Raw genomic sequence first — 21,084 nt, 5'->3', positions numbered from 1 at the left:
AATACCTTATTTTTGGGTTTACCACTTAAGCCTCATTTTACATTATGACCCCTGTTCTAGCTCCATGATATTTTCTAATATGATTGATTATTTACATATTTTATAATAAGCATTACAAAGCCATTTTTGTTTCTGTATCTATTCCAAAATCTGTACCTTTATTTTTTATTGCAAACTGTTTTTACCTAAATATCTTAGTGAATGAATATTTGGAGTCAGGAAACAATATGATATCTTATTGAAATTCGTGTGCTTATTTTTGAAGCCCCAATGAGCTGAACAATTCTTTTTCACTTTATGCCATGTTCACTCTTCATCTGTTATAAGAGTCTCAGTGTAATATTTCATATGAAATATCAAATATTCATAAACAAAAGTAACATGCTCTTCACAAAATCCTGACAGCACCAGCAACTGAGATGTACAGTATTTTCAATCATATCATTTCCTTTTCTCTTTTTCACCGGTATCTTCCCAGCGCTTAGAGAGAAAACCCAGTTATCCAAGCAGATGGTCAAGAATTAGTGATATAACACTGCAAACAAATTACACCAATAATCAGTCACAACTTTATGCCTCACTTTGTCTCTCTGTTTGAGAAACAGATACAAAATATTCAGCAAAGTCCATTATAGTTCATCCAAAACTCTTTCCTTATAAAAACAACATGCAGTTAGTTAGGCATAATTAATTACAAATTCATTTTTAAGAATGATGTGGGGTTCTGATTACTCAGCATTCGAAACATTCAGATTTTTAAAGCAACAGGAACCAATCTAATTGCTACATATCATTTCACAGATAACAGCACTGAATGAATAGCGGCTCAATGAGCACAAGCTTTGGAATTTGCTCCACTGTAGTAAGAGTAAATGCTCTCTTCAGATATCTTCAGGAATGAGGATCCAAACTGAACATGAAGCCAATATCCACATGGGAGCAGGTAAATGAGAATGAGATTCCAGATCAAACCGTGTCTGTCTTATGAACTACATCTAATGCTTTCAATTGAACAACTGAGTAAGTTATTTCATTTAAGATTATCTACTTCGGTTTTCTGTTCAGTTCAGTTCAGTTCAGTCGCTCAGTCGTGTCCAACTCTTTGCAACCCAATGAATCGCAACAGCCAGGCCTCCCTGTCCATCACCAACTCCCGGAGTTCACTCAGACTCACGTCCATAGAGTCCGTGATGCCATCCAGCCATCTCATCTTCGGTCGTCCCCTTCTCCTCCTGCCCCCAATCCCTCCCAGCATCAGACTCTTTTCCAATGAGTCAACTCTTCGCATGAGGTGGCCACAGTACTGGAGTTTCAGCTTTAGCATCATTCCTTCCAAAGAAATCCCAAGGCTGATCTCCTTCAAAATGGACTGGTTGGATCTCCTTGCAGTCCAAGGGACTCTCAAGTCTTCTCCAACACCAGACTTCAAAAGCATCAATTCTTTAGCTCTCAGCCTTCTTCACAGTCCAACTCTCACATCCATATATGACTACTGGAAAAACCATAGCCTTGACTAGACAGACCCTAGTCAGCAAAGTAATGTCTCTGCTTTTGAGTATGCTATCTAGGTTGGTCATAACTTTTCTTCCAAGGAGTAGGTGTATTTTAATTTCATGGCTGCAATGACCATCTGCAGTGATTTTGGAGCCCCCCAAAATAAAGTCTGACACTGTTTCCACTGTTTCCCATCTATTTCCCATGAAGTGATGGGACCAGATGCCATGATCTTCATTTTCTGAATGTTGAGCTTTAGGTCAACTTTTTCACTCTCCACTTTCACTTTAATCAAGAGGCTTTTTAACTCCTCTTCACTTTCTAACATAAGGGTGTTGTCATCTGCATATCTGAGGTTACTGATATTTCTCCCGGCGATCTTGATTCCAGCTTGTGCTTCTTCCAGCCCAGCATTTCTCATGATGTACTCTGCATAGAAGTTAAATAAGCAGGGTGACAATATACAGCCTTGACGTGCTCCTTTTCCTATTTGGAACCAGTCTGTAGTTCCATGTCCAGTTCTAACTGTTGCTTCCTGACCTGCATACAGATTCTTCAAGAGGCAGGTCAGGTGGTCTGGTATTTCAATCTCTCTCAGAATTTTCCACTGTTTATTGTGATCCACACAATCAAAGGCTTTGGCATAGTCAATAAAGCAGAAATAGATGTTTTTCTGGAACTCTCTTGCTTTGTCAATGATCCAGCGGATGTTGGCAATTTGATCTCTGGTTCCTCTGCCTTTTCTAAAACTAGCTTGAACATCAGGGAGTTCACGGTTCATGTATTGCTGAAGCCTGGCTTGGAGAATTTTGAGCATTAATTTACTAGCATGTGAGATGAGTGCAATTGTGCAGTAGTGTGAGCATTCTTTGGCATTGCCTTTCTTTGGGATTGGAATGAAAACTGACCTTTTCCAGTCCTGTGGCCACTGCTGAGTTTTCCAAATTTGCTGGCATATTGAGTGCAGCACTTTCACAGCATCATCTTTCAGGATTTGAAACAGCTCCACTGGAATTCCATCACCTCCACTAGCTTTGTTCGTAGTGATGCTTTCTAAGGCCCACTTGACTTCACTTTCCAGGATGTCTGGCTCTAGATTAGTGATCACACCATCATGATTATCTGGGTTGTGAATATCTTTTTTGTACAATTCTTCTGTATATTCTTGCTACTTCTTTTTTAATATCGTCTGCTTCTGTTAGGTCCATACCATTTCTGTCCTTTATCGAGCCCATCTTTGCTTAAAATGTTCCCTTGGTATCTCTAATTTTCTTGAAGAGATCTCCAGTCTTTCCCATTCTGTTCTTTTCCTCTTTTTCTTTGCATTGATCACTGAAGAAGGCTTTCTTATCTCTTCTTGCTATTCTTTAGAACTCTGCATTCAGATGCTTATCTTTCCTTTTCTTCTTGGCTTTTTGCCTCTCTTCTTTTCACAGCTATTTGTAAGGCCTCCCCAGACAGCCATTTTGCTTTTATGCATTTCTTTTCCATGGGGATGGTCTTGATCCCTGTCTTCTGTAATGTCATGAACCTCATTCCATAGTTCATCAGGCACTCTATCTATCAGATCTAGTCCCTTAAATCTATTTCTCACTTCCACTGTATAATCATAAGGGATTTGATTTAGGTCATACCTGGATGGTCTAGCGGTTTTCCCTACTTTCTTTGATTTGAGTCTGAATTTGTATTAAGGAGTTCATGATCTGAGCCACACTCAGGTCCTGGTCTCGTTTTTGTTGACTGTATAGAGCCTCTCCATCTTTGGCTGCATAGAATATAATCAATCTGATTTTGGTGTTGACCATCTGGTGATGTCCATGCGTAGAGTTTTCTCTTGTGTATTTGGAAGAGGGTGTTTGCTATGACCAGCGCATTTTCTTGGCAGAACTCTATTAGTCTTTGCCCTGCTTCATTCCGCATTCCAAGGCCAAATTTGCCTGTTACTCCAGGTGTTTCTTGACTTCCTACTTTTGCATTCCAGTCCCCTATAATGAAGAGGACATCTTTTTTGGGTGTTAGTTCTAAAAGCTCTTGTGGGTCTTCATAAAACCGTTCAATTTCAGCTTCTTCAGCATTACTGTTTGGGGCATAGACTTGGATAACTGATATTGAATGGTGTTTCTGTTAGTTGCAACTAAAAGCAATCTAATTGACAATAAGTGGTAAGTTAAAACACACATCGTATTGCTTAATCATCTCTATCTCCTGTAGGAAAAAACGGTACCAGCTTACAAGTGAGACTTAATTTAGCCTCAAGTAAAAGGAACATTTCATGTATGGGAGGACATACATGTATGGGAGAATATTTCATGCATTCCATGCATGTATTTCATGCAAGGAATAGCTGAAAACACATTCAATACATTGGAGAAAGTTTTTGGAAAGACAGTAGAAGATCTCAAATGTCCAATAATGATGAACCTAAGTATGTACATCTGCTTGTTCATTCATCAATAAATACTAATAGTGTGCAAACCACATGCAGGATTTGTAGTAGGGCCTGAATATTGGGTTGCAAAGAGGCCCTAACTTTCAGAATTCAACATCTAATATCATTTATTTTAAGAAGCAACATCTTGAAATCTCCCTGGTAGTTCAGTTGTTAAGACTTCATGCTCCCAATGCAGGGAGTCTGGGTTCAAATCCTGGTCAAGGAACTAGATCCCACATACTGCAACTAAAGTAGCCATGTGCAGCAACTAAAATCCAGCACAACCAAAAATAAATAAATATTTTTTTAAAAAAGGAAGCAGAATCTTTGGGTAGAGTGTTAAATGGAAGGTATAATTTAATTGCAAATTGACATTTTTAAAAGCTGATTATGGGCATTTCCTTGATAATTCAAAAGTTTTAATGATCACATTGTAATGTCCATTTCCATGTTGAAATTCATATTAATTAAAATTCTGAATATTATTAGCAATATTATATTAATTTAGAATATGTTTTCAATTTTTTAAAGTTTCCAAGTTTGTTGTTTTAATAGTTTCTTTTGAAAAAAGAAATGATACTGCAAACAGAAAAATGTTGCTATGCATAGGAACCTAATATTTTGATGCTTTATGTGATTTCCATATTGCTATGTTAAACTGTATCATTTAACATTGTGCAATGGAAATGATATCATGGTGTAATTATATAAACTAGTGGGAAACATTCTAGAGTATGTTTAGAATTCAAAAGAACAGTTGGAAAAATATGTGTCTTAGAATGAAAGTATTTTTTAAAATTTTTAATTGGAGGTGAAATACTTTACAATATCGTGATGGTTTTTGCTATACATCAACATCAATCAGCCATAAGTATACATAGGTGCCTCCCTTTTAAACATCCCTCCCACCTCCGTCACCATCCTACCCTTCTAGGTTTTCACAGAGAACTGGCTTTGGGTTCCCTGTGTCGTACAGCAAATTCCCACTGGCTATCTACTTTACATATAGTAATGTATATGTTTCCATGCTACTTTCTCAAATCATCCCACCTTTTCTCTCCTCCACTGTGTCCAAATGTCTGCTCTCTGTGTCTGCATGCGGGTTGCAGCCCTGTAGATAGGTTCATCAGTATCATCTTTCTAGATTCCATATATATGCGTTAATACACAATACTTGTCTTTCTCCTTCTGACTTATTTACTTTGTATAATAGGCTCTGCTACTGCTGCTAAGTCACTTCAGTCGTGTCCGACTATGTGTGACCCCATAGACGGCAGGCCAACAGGCTCCCCCATCCCTGGGATTCTCCAGGCAAGAACACTGGAGTGGGTTGCCATTTCCTTCTCCAATGCATGAAAGTGAAAAGTGAAAGGGAAGTTACTCAGTCGTGTCTGACTCTTAGCGACCCCATGGACTGCAGCCTACCACGCTCCTCCGTCCATGGGATTTTCCAGGCAAGAATACTGGAGTAGGGTGCCATCACCTTCTCCAATAATAGGCTCTAGGTTTGTCCAACTCATTAGAATGGACTCAAATTCATTCCTTTTCACAGCTGAGTAATATTCCACTGTAGTGGACATCTAGGTTACTCCCATGCCCTAGCTATTGTAAATGATTCTGCAATGAACATTGGGGTACATATGTCTTTTGCAACTATGGCTTCCTCAGGGTATATGCCCAGTAGTGGAATTTTTATCTAACATTATCACTAACATATTGAAAAAATAGCTTTTTTATTAAACATTTTTGTTAACATTAAAACTGAAAGGAAATTATATTAAAAACATTTTTTAAACATTTGAAAAGACCAGACATATATACATATATGATAATATATGTAATAGTACTCTGATTTTTACTTCTATAATTTTAATTTCCATCTATTTTTAATTCCTTTTGCACGGAGTTGATATTAGATTCAAATGCAGTTGTAGAAAAGTGTTGTTCAGTCATTAAGTCACATCCAACTCTTTGTGACCCTATGGACTGTAGTCCGCCAGTCTCCTCTGTCCTTCAATATCTCCTTCAGTTTGCTGAAATTCATGTCCATTGGGTTGGTGATGCTATCTAACCATCTCATCCTCTGACTCCACTTTCTCCTCCTGCCCTCAATCTTTCTCAGCATCAGGGTCTTTTCCAGTGAGAAGCTGGCTCTTTGCACCCAGTGGCCAAAGTATTGAGCTTCAGCATCAGTCCTTCCAGTGAACATTCAGGGTTGATTTCCTTTAGGACTGACAGGTTTGATTTCCTTGCAGTCCAAGGGACTCTAAAGAGTCTTCTCCAATGCTATAATTTGAAAGCCTCAATTCTTTGGCACTCAGCCTTCTTTATGGACCAACTCTCACATTCGTACATGACTACTGGTAAAACCACAGCTTTGACTCTACAAACCTTTGTCAGCAAAGTGATGTCTCTGCTTTGTGATATGCTGTCTAGGTTTCTCAGAGCTTTCCTTCCAAGGAGCAAGCATCTTTTAATTTCGTGGCTGAAGTCACCATCCACAGTGATTTTCAAGCCCCCAAAATAAAATCTGTCACTGCTGCCATGATGTTAGTTTTTTTTGATGTTGAGTTTCAAGTCAACTTTTTCACTCTCCTCTTTCTCCCTCATCAAGAGGCACTTTAGTTCCTCTTCACTTTCTGCTAGTAGAGTGGTATCATCTGCATATCTGCATATAGGAAATAACAGAGATCAAATATTCCCTCCACTCAGTTTCCCCTAGTGATGGCCTCTTACATAATTGCATTATAATTTTACAACTAATAAACTGACATAAAATTCATAGACCTCATTTTGATTTCACTAATTTAAGCTGCACTCCCTCGTGTGTGTGTGTGAGGGTGTTTACATTTGTGTGTTTAGTTTCATGTAGTCTCATCATATATGTCCATTCTCATGATTACCACCAAAGTCAGGATGCAGAAGTGTTCCAACACAAGAATTATTTGTCCTTTATTATAGTCAGAGCCAGAACCCCCCTGCCCTCCACCAGTCACCTTACTCTGTTCTCCATCTTATACTTTTGTCATTTCAAGAATGTTGTTAAATGGAATCATTTAGTATGCAATATTTTGAAACTTCTTCCCTTCTAAATATTCCCTGGTGGCTCAGATGGTAAAGAATCCACCTGCATTGTGGGAGGCCCAGGTTCAATCCCTGGCTTGGGAAGATCCCCTGCAGAATTAAATGGCAACCTACTCCAGTATTCTTGCCTGGAGAATCCCATGGATAGAGGAGCCTGTTGGGCTATAATCCATGAGGTCACAAAGAATCATGCACAACTGAGTGACTATCACTTTCACTTACACTTTTTCATTTTGAAACTGGCTTTTTTCCACTTAAATTAATTCTGAGTCATCCAAACTCTTGCATGTATAAAGTGTTCTTTTTTACAAATTATTACTGAGTAGCATTTCATGATTTGAATATATAGTTCAACATTCACTAATTAAAGGACATTTAAGTTGTTTCCAGGTATGGAGTGGGTATATTTTTTTTATTTCTCTCAGATAAAATGTACAAGGGTACAATTTCGCAGTTGTTTGGGAGGCAACTGACCACTTTTCTAAGAATCTGTCATACATGTTTTCATAGTGGCTGCACATCATTTAACACCCCCAACTACAATGTGTGACTTAATCCAGTTTTTCTGCATCCTCACCAACATTTTGTCCTATCTTTTTTTTTTTTTTCTTTGCATTTGTGAAAGGTGTGTAATCATGCCATTCACTGAAGTTCTAATTGGCATTTTTCAAGTGATTAATAATGTTGAACCTCTTTTCCTTTCTATCTGCATATTTTCTACATTAAAATATATGTTCATATCTTTTGCCATTTTTACCTGTATCTCTTTTACTGTTGAATTTTTAGAGCTTTTTATATATTCTAGATATAAGACCATTGTCAGTTATATGGCTTATGAATATTTTCTCCCAGTCTCTAGTTTTTTCCAATCTCTTCAAATGGTCTTGCATAGGGTAAAAATGTCTATTTTGATAGGTCCAATTTATCTTTTTTTATTATTTATAATTTTCTTGACATGCTATATTCTAATGTGGTTGTTCTTGATGTTTCCTATTTGTTTTATCTTTTTTTCTTGTATGTGTCATGTTTTGATGCCAATTCTAAGAACTAGTCACTTAGCCCCAGATAGAAGTTTTTCTTTATTTTTTCCAAAAGATTTAGTGTTATCCTTTACATTTAAGTCAATGATTCATTTTGAGTCAATATTTGTTTAAAGCGTGATATTTAGGTTAAATGTTTTGATTGGTTCCATGTTGCTTTATTATGGATATCTAATTTACTATAGCACTAATTACAGAGATAACTATTTTCCTCTTTCACTGAATTGTACTTTAGAACCTTTGTTAGATGGTAGGATGAATTGAGAGAGTAGCATTGACATATATACACTACCATGTGTAAAATAAATAGCTAGTGGGAAGCTTCTATGTAACACAGAGAGCTCAGTTCAGTGCTCTGTGATGACCTGGAGGGTGGAATGGAGTGGGTGGGAGGGAGGCTCAGGAGGGAGGACATATATGCATACTTATGGCTGATTCATGTTGTTGTATAGCAGAAATCAGCACAACATTGTAAAGCAATTATCCTCCAATTAAAAGTAAATTTAAAAAAATATTTAGGCTTAAAATTTAGTTGGGCTTATTTGTGAGGTTTTACTTGTTGGCTCTCTTCTCTTCCACTGATTTGTAAATAAAAGGGCATTATTAACAGTATAGAATATGTATTCAAATATTTGTAAAATCTGTTATACAAAGTTTCTTCCATTCCCAAATGTTTAGTATTTCATGACCACTGGCTTCAATATCATATTTGTTTGGTTTTACTGAGAACTGAGACATATCATGTTGCCGTTACTATGCAGGCAGTTCGCTGTTCCTCAGAAGAATCAAAGAAGTTGGCAAATATATTTACAGAGTACTATAATTTTAACAACATTATCATATAAATAGTTGTTACCAAGCCATGTAAGTTATATAATTACCAATTTCCATACCTATGTGCTGAACATTCTCAAAGTCCAGAAAATTCTATCATAGTCCCATCACTAACATGGGTCTTCAGAGAATGGAAGCTGAAAATCAAGGGAGACAGCCAGAGAAGAACACAAACTAATTTTATTTCTTTCTATTATTTTTATATTCACACACAAATTTTTGTCAGATTAATTTACTCATAGCTTGTATTTTGTGAAATTAAATTCAAAAGAAGTTGAAAATCTATTTTAACTTTCTTTTTGGAAGTGCATTATAGCTCTAATACATTGAATTCTTTTGGAATTTTAGTGAATATACTCTCTTGGATAAAATTCAAGATTTATATATGATACTAAATTTCATTTTATACTGAGCAATATTACAATGGTGTTCTGGGGCATATATGGCTACATTGCCCACATTTCTTTAAATATGACTCATAAAAGGAAAGTTTATATGGGTTTAGAGCTCCTTAACTTTTTTTCTGCATTAAATTTTTCTTGTATATTTGATAATTAGAAATAGTTTTAAATTTTGCACATATGTTTATTGTCACAATTTTACTATCAACTTTTTTTGCACTTTACTACTGGAATATGTGAATGTGTCATTTAACTTCATCACAGAACTTGTAATGAGATGTTTTGGACAATTTTGCTAGATGAAATCAGAGACAGAAAATAGAAAAGAAAGTAAACTTGAAGTTTTCGGTATAGATTATGCTTGGGTAGATATAATAAATCTTCTTGAATATTTTAAGATATTCTGATCCCAGAATTAAAAGTTCTACATATAGTTGAAGACCTATCACCACCTGATCTCAAGATACACTATAAATCTACAATAATCAAGACAATGTAGTATTAGTGAGAGGATCTACACATAGACTAATGGAATAGAATACATAAAAAATAGACAAATATAATGTGGTAACATTTTTTCCACTGATACTTTTTGTCTTGATTATACAGTGAAATAATATATTGGACTTTAGGTTAAATAAAATACTAAAATTAATTACTCAAAAATTTTTTAACTTTTTATTTTAAAATAATTATAACTACATAGGAAGTTTCAGAGATCCCCATGTATTCTTCACTTAGTTTCCTCCAATATTCCTATCTTACAGTAGGGTGATATCAAGACCAGGAAATTGACTTTGGTACAGTGTGTAAATAGTTCCAAGTCATTGTATAATTTGTGTAGATTTATATTGCCACCACTGCTATCAAGATGCAGAATTATTTCATCATCACAAGGCTCTCTCTCAGACTATACTTCATAGTCACATCTGTCCTCTTACTGCACCATCCCTAAATCCTGGTAATGACCGATTTGTTCTCCATCTTTATAAATTGTCTTTTAGAAAATGTTACAAGAATGGAATCACACAGTACTTAAACTTTTGAGTTTGGCTGCTCATACTCAGCATATTTCTCTTGAGATCCATTCAAGCGATTATGTGTATCAATACTTCAGTTTTCAAAGACTCTGATGCTGGAAGGGATTGGGGCAGGAGGAGAAGGGGATGACAGAGAAGGAGATGGCTGGATGGCATCACTGACTCGATGGACGTGAGTCTGAATGAACTCCGGGAGTTGGTGATGGACAGGGAGGCCTGGCGTGCTGCGATTCATGGGGTCGCAAAGAGTCGGACAGGACTGAGCGACTGAACTGAACTGAAGTAGTATTTCATGAAAGTGAAAGTCACTCAGCTTATTTAACAGTTTGCCTAGAGTAGAACATTTTGATTATTTTCAGTTTTGGGCAGTTACAAATAAAATTATGTGAATAATAATTTATAAGTTTTTGTGTGGATATAACTTCATTTTTCTAGAATAAATGTCCCAAAGAGATGGCCAGGGCATTGGTATATGTATGTGTTTTGTTTGTTTGTTTGTTAAGAAACAACAAAGTATTTTTTAGAATTTCTATACATTACTTTACATTCCCAAAACCAATGTATGAGAGATTCAATTTCTCCATTTTTGCAAGAATTTGGTATTGCCACTGTTTTCTGTCTGTCTGTTGAAATAGGTATGTATGATGTCTCCCTCTGGTTTTGCTTTACATTTCCAAAATGGATAGTGATGTTAAGCATCTTTTCATGTGCTTATTTGCCATCCTCCTCAATAAAATGTATCTTTGTGTCCTTTGTTCATTTTTTGACTTGGATTTTTTATCTGTTTAATTTTGACTTTTGACTTCTGAGAGTTCTTTGTGTATTCGAGATATGAGTCCCTTATCAGATATGTGATTTATAAATAATTTCACCAAATCTATAGCCTCTCTTATCAAGATATTTTGCAGAACAAAGTTTTGTTTGATTTCTAATAAGGCTCAATGTATTGAGTTATTTAAAGGATCTTTCTTTTGGTACCAAGTCTAAAAACTTCTCCAAGCCCCACGGGAGACAGCACCTGTCCATGCCTGGGGACTTTAAGGGACAGTACAACCACTGATTCAATATGCCTTTTTAAATATGATGACCCTAATTAAGTGAATCATTGTTTTAAATTGTGTCTGGAAACTTAAGAAAGCATATTGATTTAATGGGAGTCAGGAGACCAAAGGTGTTTGGTTAGTTTAATGAACATCAGAGGTTTAAGAAGGACAATTGATTTAAACAGGTTAAGGATATTTAAGGAAGCTGATTTAATCAAAGGGCATCATGTAATTTATGGGACTGATTTCTTTTTAAGGAACCAATAAACTGTTCTTCATTGTAGATGTATTAATTTACATTCCAACTGATACTGTAGGAAGGTTTCTTTTTCTCCACATTTTTCTCCGCATTCCTTTTTCTCAAACATTTATTATTTGTAGACTTCTCATCAAGGTCATTCTGACCTATGTGAGGTGATGTTTTATTGTAGTTTTGTTTGTAACTGTATAATAAACATACTCTAGTGATGATTTCTATAGCAATTATGGCACACTTCATTACAGCTGCTTTACTAGACTATGATCTCCCCAATAACATTATCCATATTTTATTGGTCATTTTATATCTAGTGTTTGCGTGCATGCATGCTAAGTTGCTTCTGTTGTGTCCGACTCTGCGACCCTATGGACTGCAGCCCTCTAGGCTCCTCCATTCATGGAATTCTCCAGGAAAGAATACTGGAGTACGTTGCCATTTCCTCCTTCAGGGGATCTTCCCAGCCCTTAGGTCTCCTGCACTGTCAGGTGGGTTCTTTTTGTTTGTTTGTTTCTTAGTTTATTTTTAATTGAAGGATAATTACAATAGTGTGTTGATTTCTGCCATACAATAACATGAATCAGCCATAGGTGTACATATGTCCCCTCCCTCTTGAGCTTCCTTCCCACTCCTGCCATGGACTTATTTTTTTAATTCATTAATTTGTTTTAATTGGAGGATAATTACTGTATAATATGATGATGGTTTTTGCCACACATTGACGTGAAACAGCCACAGGTACACATGTGTCCCCCATCCACTAGCACCACCTGGGAAGCTCCTAGTGCCTGTCTCTGGACAAATATGTGATAATAGTTTATTAAATGAAAGAAGAAAGAGAAAAAAAAAGAATGATCTGATCTATTAAGTACATTATTGACTCTTAAGGTCACTTCTTCTTTTGATTTGTTAATTTTATTAATTTTTCCCAGAGCCCCCAGTTCAGTTCAGTTCAGTTCAGTTCAGTCGCTCACTCGTGTCTGACTCTTTGCGATCCCATGAACTGCAGCACGCCAGGCCTCCCTGTCCATCACCAACTCCCAGAGTTCACTCAGACTCATGTCCATTGAGTCAGGGATGCCATCCAGCCATCTCATCCTCTGTCATCCCCTTCACCTCCTGCCCCCAATCCCTCCTAGCATCAGAATCTTTTCCAATGAGTCAACTCTTTGCATGAGGTGGCCAAAGTACTGGAGCTTCAGCTTTAACATCAGCTCCTCTAAAGAACACCCAGGGCTGATCTCCTTTAGAATGGACTGGTGGGTCTCCTTGCAGTCCAAGGGACTCTCAAGAGTCTTTTCCAACACCACAGTTCAAAAGCATCAATTCTTTGGTGCTCAGCTTTCTTCACAGTCCAACTCTCACATCCATACATGACCGCTGGAAAAACCATAGCCTTGACTAGATGGACCTTAGTGGGCAAAGTAATGTCTCTGCTTTTCAATATGCTATCTAGGTTGGTTATAACTTTTCTTCCCAGGAGTAAGCGTCTTTTAATTTCATGGCTGCAGTCACTCTCTGCAGTGATTTTGGAGCCCAAAAAATAAAATCTGACACTGTTTCCACTGTGTCCCCATCTATTTCCCATGAAGTGATGGGACCAGATGCCATGATCTTCGTTTTCTGAATGTTGAGCTTTAAGCCAACTTTTTCACTCTCCACTTTCACTTTTATCAAGAGGCTTTTTAGTTCCTCTTCACTCTCTGCTATAAGGATGGTGTCATCTGCATATCTGAGGTTATTGATATTTCTCCCGGCAATCTTGATTCCAGCTTGTGCTTCTTCCAGCCCAATGTTTCTCATGATGTACTCTGCATATAAGTTAAATAAGCAGGGTGACAATATACAGCCTTGATGTACTTCTTTTCCTATTTGGAATCAGTCTGTTGTTCCATGTCCAGTTCTAACTGTTGCTTCCTAATCTGTATATAGGCCTCTCAATAGTAAATTAATATTTATTAATTTGCATACTATATATGTACATAAGTTAACATCATAAGAAATGCTTCAAATTATGTTTTAAAGGTTCTAATTTCTGTGGAACTTATGAATAAGTTGCTCTATTTGGTCCTCCCAAGTCTAAGCCATAATATATACTAGTCCTTGGTTGACCTCTTTTGAGTTCATGAATAATTGTTTTGGTTCTTATGTGTAATTACATGATGCTTTTCCAATTCTACTAAGCATATGGATGTACAAGGCATAATGGCTTTTGAAGGTGCCTTAATCATTACCAGCTGCTAACACTGTGAATACTAAGAGAATATTGTTACTAGTCCTAGGCCATTGGTCAATTATGCTACAATCTCTGGTCTTATCAATGCCCTGAAATATGATGGATTGCCTGTCTCACATGGGTCATACTTAGGTACCTGGGCACTGACAAATCACAGTGCGTCATTTTGAAAACAAGTACATTTTCATACATCCCACCTTTAGTTCCATTTAAAAGAAAAATAAGAATAAACATATAGTTTGGGGCCATATAAATACACTCTGAAACAAGTTTGCCACACACCTTTGCCTCTTTTCTGTTTTTTGTTTTTAATAAGCATTGTTGCCTTGGTGTATTTGGCATAAAGTCTGTTTATGCCAAGGAAACTGGGTTACACTGCAGAAATAATGTGATACTGCTATACTTCATCTTAGGATTTTTGTCAGAGATGGATTAGGAACATCTAGCAGAAGGATTCATGATTTAATATCAAGATGATTTGAGAAGTTAACTAAAACTTCATTATTAGTAAATACTACAGGCTTTCCTGCTTGTACTCTGTATTCTGATTCCAGCACCAATACTTAAAATGGGATTTTATAACTAAAACCAAGAGTGTGCCTTAAATCATCCTTTTATTGCGATACCTAATAATAATGCTCATTTTCTTGTTATAGCAAAAAGCTTTTCTAGGTTGAAGTAAAATGCATATGTTTTATTATATTCATAATATGTGTGTTTTTCTTAAGAATACCAGTGAGAGGCCAAACATTTTCAGGTGCTTTTACCAAGAATAAAATGGTAAAAACAAACAAACAAACAAACAAGATATTTCAAACCTATTTTTAAAATGACTGCAGTTGTAAAAAGGTGAGAAGCCTCTTCTATACAGACACGTCCCCCAAATCACTGTTATGAATTATAACCATTATAGGTTTCTGAAAGAAGAAGGGGAATTGAAAACAATAATTTTTCTCCTAAACATTGTTAAAACAATATTCAGAAGACCACTAGTCACCTACAGAAATGAAGTATATTTGTTTATTTGGGCTCATTCATGATATTTAACTTTGACAATTAATGCCTCAAAATATGAAAGAAATTTAGGTTTCAAGTGGTTTAATTTCACCGGAAGTTAAAAATTTTTCCAGTGTAATGACGCTATGAGCTGCATTTTGCTTGGTGTTCTTTCTCTTGTGCAAATGCCCTTCCTTTTAAAGTTCTTTTTTTTTTTTTTCCATATAGTGAAGCAAATACTTCCCACAGAAGAAATCACACATAACTGGCTAAGAGGAAACGATGTAGTAATATTTATTGAAGGAAACAAGCTCAATAGGGCTGAAGGCATGTTTCAATTTACTCATAATCAAAGAAAAAAGAAAAATAATTCCCTCATCTTGTTTTCTGGAAGAAAACAAGGTAACTTTTTGTTAACTGGAAGAAATAATTAGATTGTCATATTAGCAGTTCTTTGTTAAGAAAACAATTTACTAACATATATATATAGAGGATATTATATTTTATATAACTTTAGGAAACCAATTCCATATTTAATCTGTATTTAGTTTGATTTTTACAATATTGTAATGATAAGTCATTCTGACTTTCTAGATAATTGAAAATAATAGATGTAAATGATATAATGAATTTCTTGTATTCATGCAACTTAAATTTCCATTGCTCATGTTCATTCAAAATATCAAGTGAATGAGTTTTTTGATCACAATATATGATTGTTAAATTTTACTTGTTTATACTTCATGAGGTTATTAAATGGAAAGAGACAGAGACAGTTTCAAGTGGTCTTAAAGACTTAAAAACTGAGCATACTTGAAGACTTAGCAAAGGAACTCTCCAAAATAAACATGGAGAAAAAAGACACCTCCTCAATAAAAGAATTTTAACAGAGCTTCAGTGAACTGTAAATACTAAAGCAGCCAAAAATGTACATACACATGTATATATATATATATATCCATGCATGTGTTAGTCACTCATTTATGTTTGACTCTTTGTGACCCATGGACTATAGCCCACCAGGATCCTCTGTCCTGAGATTCTCCAGGAAAGAATATTAGAGTGGGTTATCATTTCTTTCTACAAGGTATATTCCCCACCCAGGGGCAGATCCTTTACCATCTGAGCCACCATGGAATCTCATATATGCTCCAAATTCAGGGATTGAACCCATGTCTCCTGCATTGCAGGTGGATTCTTTACTGCTAGTGCCACCTGGGAAGCCCCAAATCAAGCCATATCATGTCATAATCAAATCTCCCCAAATTAGGGATAAATGGAAAGTCCTAAGAGCAGCTAGAGAATAAAAGAAGTCCTGTATTCAGGAAAAAAAACAAAATAGCAGTGTATTTCTAATCAGAAACAATGAAAGTGAGAAAACAGGTACAATATCTGCAAAATACTGAAAGAAAAATAATCAGATTTGAATTCTACACCCAGCAAAAAAAGTTTTCAAAAATGACAAAATTTTAAAAAATCCACTCATAAATCTATTTCTAACAAACAAACATTAAGCAAACATGAAAAATATTAAATATTTTACTGTGACACAATGCTATATGTATTGACTTATCTAAAGAGGCTGTGATTTTCCAAAATTATGTTCCAAAGAAGTTCAGTTTTGATTGACTTTATAAAAGTATATCTTATTTATAGTAAAATCCACAAATCTTTAGTGTGTCAATTGTTGAACTTTTACATGCATATAGATTAATGGGACAGATCAAGTTATAGAATAATCTCACTCTACACCTGGAGGGCTCCTTGACATATGTTAGTATTAGCTATAAATTAACCACTCTTCTGACTGTTAACCCCATAGATTAATGATTGCCAATGCCTATTTTTAGTTCTGCATGGATAGAATCATACAGAATACTTTCTTGTGTTGGATTTCTCCAAAGAAAATACTATGAATGCTATTTTCTTATTTACTTTTATGTGTGTGAGTATTGCTCTGTAGTATTCCTCTGTGAAAAAATAAAAGTACCTACTCTAATGTTGAGGCATATTGGTAGTTTCTAGGTTTTGCCCATTAAACTAATCATCTATGAACATTTTCTACATTTTTTGTTAGACATTAGAGTTTCCTTATTTAAGTCACATCATTTTATGTTATATATATAAAAGCAGATTAGTTAGCTAGTTCATTTAAAGTATCTTTAATTTTTGAAAGTATATATTTCCAAAGGGTTGTTCCAAAGCTGTTATTTCAAATTATCATATCACCAATAATGTAAAAAAGTCCCTGTTGTTCCACATCTTTAAAGTTATTTTAAACTTTTCCAGAGGGAAACATTGAAAGACAGAGAGAAAAAGATGAAGAGAGGGAGAGAGAGAAAAAGAACATGAGAGAGACAGGAAAATTATAACACCAAATTACAATGAAAAACACAAGACACAGATTTCTGTAAAATGTGGACTGATACAAGAAAACATGGTTTGGAGCTTACACATGCTGTTTAAGGTATGCTGAAGAATTCATATTTTCTATGAAGCAAAGCAAAAGAATTCCACAAACCAACCTGCATAAATCCCTTTGTCATCATTTTGACTTCAAGCAATCATTCATGAACCCAGATTCTTGCATTTGTCTTTTTCTCACTCTTTTAGCTTGTCCCAAGTACAATTGGATGGGAAATTAACTTTAATACACTCCCCATCTTTTTTATTCCCTATGCAAATGCTTTCCATAGAGTCAGTGACAAATAATTTTAGAAATGAAAGACAGTTTTAAACTATCAAAAACATCGCATACCTTTGGCAGCATAACACTTTACAAACCATAGAAAACAGAAGTCAGTGTGATGAAAGGAAATATACGTAAGAAAAAACTTTTTAAGAAAAATAATTTCTAAAATAATACTTTGAAGAAAATGGGACTGGAAAGGTGCATACATTGATACAGATTATAGCTGAGCGCTGAAGAATCTGTATTAAAAAAATTAAAGACTGAATAAATCAGATTGTTGTCCTAAATGCTTTTAATGAAAAGTTTCAAGATAGTGTTGCTAAATTTCACTTAACCTACTCACTCTATGCTTAAACTACATAGCAAAAATAAATAACCAATTACCACTAGTACTAGAGGCAAAAAATTGAAACTAAAGTTAGAACAACCTCATCAATTCTTTTCTTATCTAAAGATCAATTCTTATCTAAACAGATGAATAATAATCGTATTCTGTTTTTACTTCTGTATTTGTACTGCTGCTGCTGCTGCTGCTGCTGCTGCTGCTAAGTCGCTTCAGTCGTGTCCGACTCTGTGGGATCCCATAGACGGCAGCTGGCTGCTCTGTCCCTGGGATTCTCCAGGCAAGAACACTGGAGTGGGTTGCCATTTCCTTCTCCAATGCAGGAAAGTGAAAAGTGAAAGTGAAGACGCTCAGTCGTGTCCGACTCTTAGTGACCCCATGGACTGCAGCCCACCACACTCCTCCGTCCATGGGATTTTCCAGGCAAGAATACTGGAGTGGGTTGCCACTGCACTACTAAAATATTAAAAAGTATTTTATTATTTGTCGTTTCAAAGCAAATATATTTTCTTAATTACCAGGGATAATCAAGATGCAGTTTTCTCAACTTTTAATAATTTCAAGGTTTGTAGATAATAAAATTTAATAATAAGATAAGATTATCTTATATAAGTATTATCTCATAATATTATTTTATATAATTATTATAATGATCTTATATAATTATATTAAATAATAATTTAAAATAAGATAATAAAATTTAATTTTAAATAAATATTTTTAATATGTAGCTTAATAACAAGGGATATTTAAGAAAGATAAATTGATGGCTACAATATGCCACATTCAGGGGTTTACTTTCTAAGGAAATAAATTATATATTTACATCATTCATAGCTTATAATATAGTGTCTCTATTTATTATCTTTCCATTAAAATATGTACAATTTATTACCTAATAAAAATCCTAAATTATAAACCATATTATCATAGTTATGTGCACACTATTAATTAAAAAATCAGCAACAACAAAAGCCCGCTTCTTGCTTTTTACCATCAAGATAAATACAAAGATTCTCTTCCTAGTCGAAAATGGAATAATGGGCAATGAATGAAAATATTAGTCTTATATATTGAGATTTATAATTTTTAGTATGTATTGAATTAACAATTACTGCCTATTGATACCATACAGTGTGCAGAACTTTGTATTATATATAACTGTAGTGATGGCTAGCACAATAATAATTTGTTTTTTATCAAATTATTTTAAGGTTTAAATTATCAATATTCTCTTTTATTTTTAAAACTATAAGATTTGCTTTGATTTACTACCCATCTAGTAAATACTAACATGATATTAAAAATCCTACTCAGAAACCTCATAAATGAAAAATTATTCCTAATACATAAGTCAGCTATGAATCTTCAATTTTATTATCACAGTCTTATTTTATTATCACAAAAAGCTACAACAAATATGAGATTGGTTACCAGAAAGAATAAATTTCAAATAAAGTAAAATAAAATTATGTAGATTTCTCTTCAGTATTTCTTGTTAAAGTGACAATTTATTAATTTTAATATTAAGCACAATGAGATACTCTAAGATAATATTTCATAATATTTGTATATAAATTCATCTTCCTGCCATTATACATGTGTCCAATGAGGGCAGGGACTAAACCAGAAAAATACTTTTTGTTTTTCTTAATATATATTTTTAAAACAATATGACTTCCCTGACCTTTTTCTTTCATTCCCTTTCTTTCTTTCTCCCTCCCTTTCTCCTTTCATCCCTTCTCACTTCTTGCTCTTCCTTTCTTTTTTCTTCCTCTTCCTTTTCTTTTGTAAATGTTTTGTGTACACTTGTTTGTTTTATTTTCTTTTTTTTTCTTTATATTTCTTTTTTTTTAATTTTTATTTTTACTTTATTTTACTTTACAATACTGTATTGGTTTTGCCATACATTAACATGAATCCGCCACGGGTGTACATGAGTTCCCAATCCTGAACCCCCCTCCCACCTCCCACCCTCCACCCCGTATCATCTCTCTGGATCATCCCCGTGCACCAGCCCCAAGCATCCTGTATCCTGTATCTAACATAGACTGGCGATTCGTTTCTTACATGATAGTATACATGTTTCAATGCCATTCTCCCAAATCATCCCACCCTCTCCCTCTCCCTGAGTCCAAAAGTCTGTTCTAAACATCTGTGTCTCTTTTGCTGTCTCACATAGAGGGTTATCATTACCATCTTTCTAAATTCCATGTATACGCATTAGTATACTGTATTGGTGTTTTTCTTTCTGGCTTACCTCACTCTGTATAATCAGCTCCAGTTTCATCCATCTCATTAGAACTGATTCAAATGGATTCTTTTTAATGGCTGAGTAATACTCCATTGTGTGTATGTACCACAGCTTTCTTATCCATTCATCTGATGATGGACATCTAGGTTGTTTCCATGTCCTGGCTATTATAAACAGTGCTGCAATGAACGTTGGGGTACATGTGTCTCTTTTAATTCTGATTTCCTTGGTGTGTATGCCCAGTAGTGGGATTGCTGGGTCATAAGGCAGTTCTATTTGTAATTTTTTAAGGAATCTCCACACTGTTCTCCATAGTGGCTGTGCTAGTTTGCATTCCCACCAACAGTATTTTTTAATAAATTTATTCAAGCATTTTAATTTATGAATGTATTAAGGAGTCACTAATTATTGCACTTTGAAAATTATACAGTTTTCCATTCATTTTTAAAATGTGTTTCCAACATTATCTGTTAATGTTGACTGCTCTATCATTTCACTGGATTTTCAGGATTCCATGCTTTAAGAGCACCTAAGTAAGTTCAGTGTGCAGCCGTCTATTGATATTTCTTTATAATAAGGCCTTTAGAGAGTCTGTGCACTCTGGCTACATATCTATCAAGAGACAGTTCCAAAAGCTGCCTCTAGCCCAGCTATCATCCTGTCACAATTTTATATTCAGTTCTGTGACTTATCCAAAAACTAAACTGGTTATTTTCACTCCAAAATATTTTTTTTTCTTTCTCTTTTGTCATCTACCACATTAATACTTCAAATATGCCAACTACTTTTGTCCTCTATAATTTCTTCTGGATTTACTTTCTACTTCTTAGGTGTTATCCTTCACAACCAGATTAGATTTTAGCATGTCTGCTGCTCATGTTTCTAATATAGTCCATACCAATCAGAATCCCTTAAATATGATTTATACAACTAAATGTTT

This window comes from Capricornis sumatraensis, chromosome 17 (assembly GCF_032405125.1).
Source record: "Capricornis sumatraensis isolate serow.1 chromosome 17, serow.2, whole genome shotgun sequence".
Taxonomy (NCBI): domain Eukaryota; kingdom Metazoa; phylum Chordata; class Mammalia; order Artiodactyla; family Bovidae; genus Capricornis; species Capricornis sumatraensis.
The sequence above is the reverse complement of the archived record's forward strand: the minus strand, read 5'-3'. Positions refer to the sequence as shown.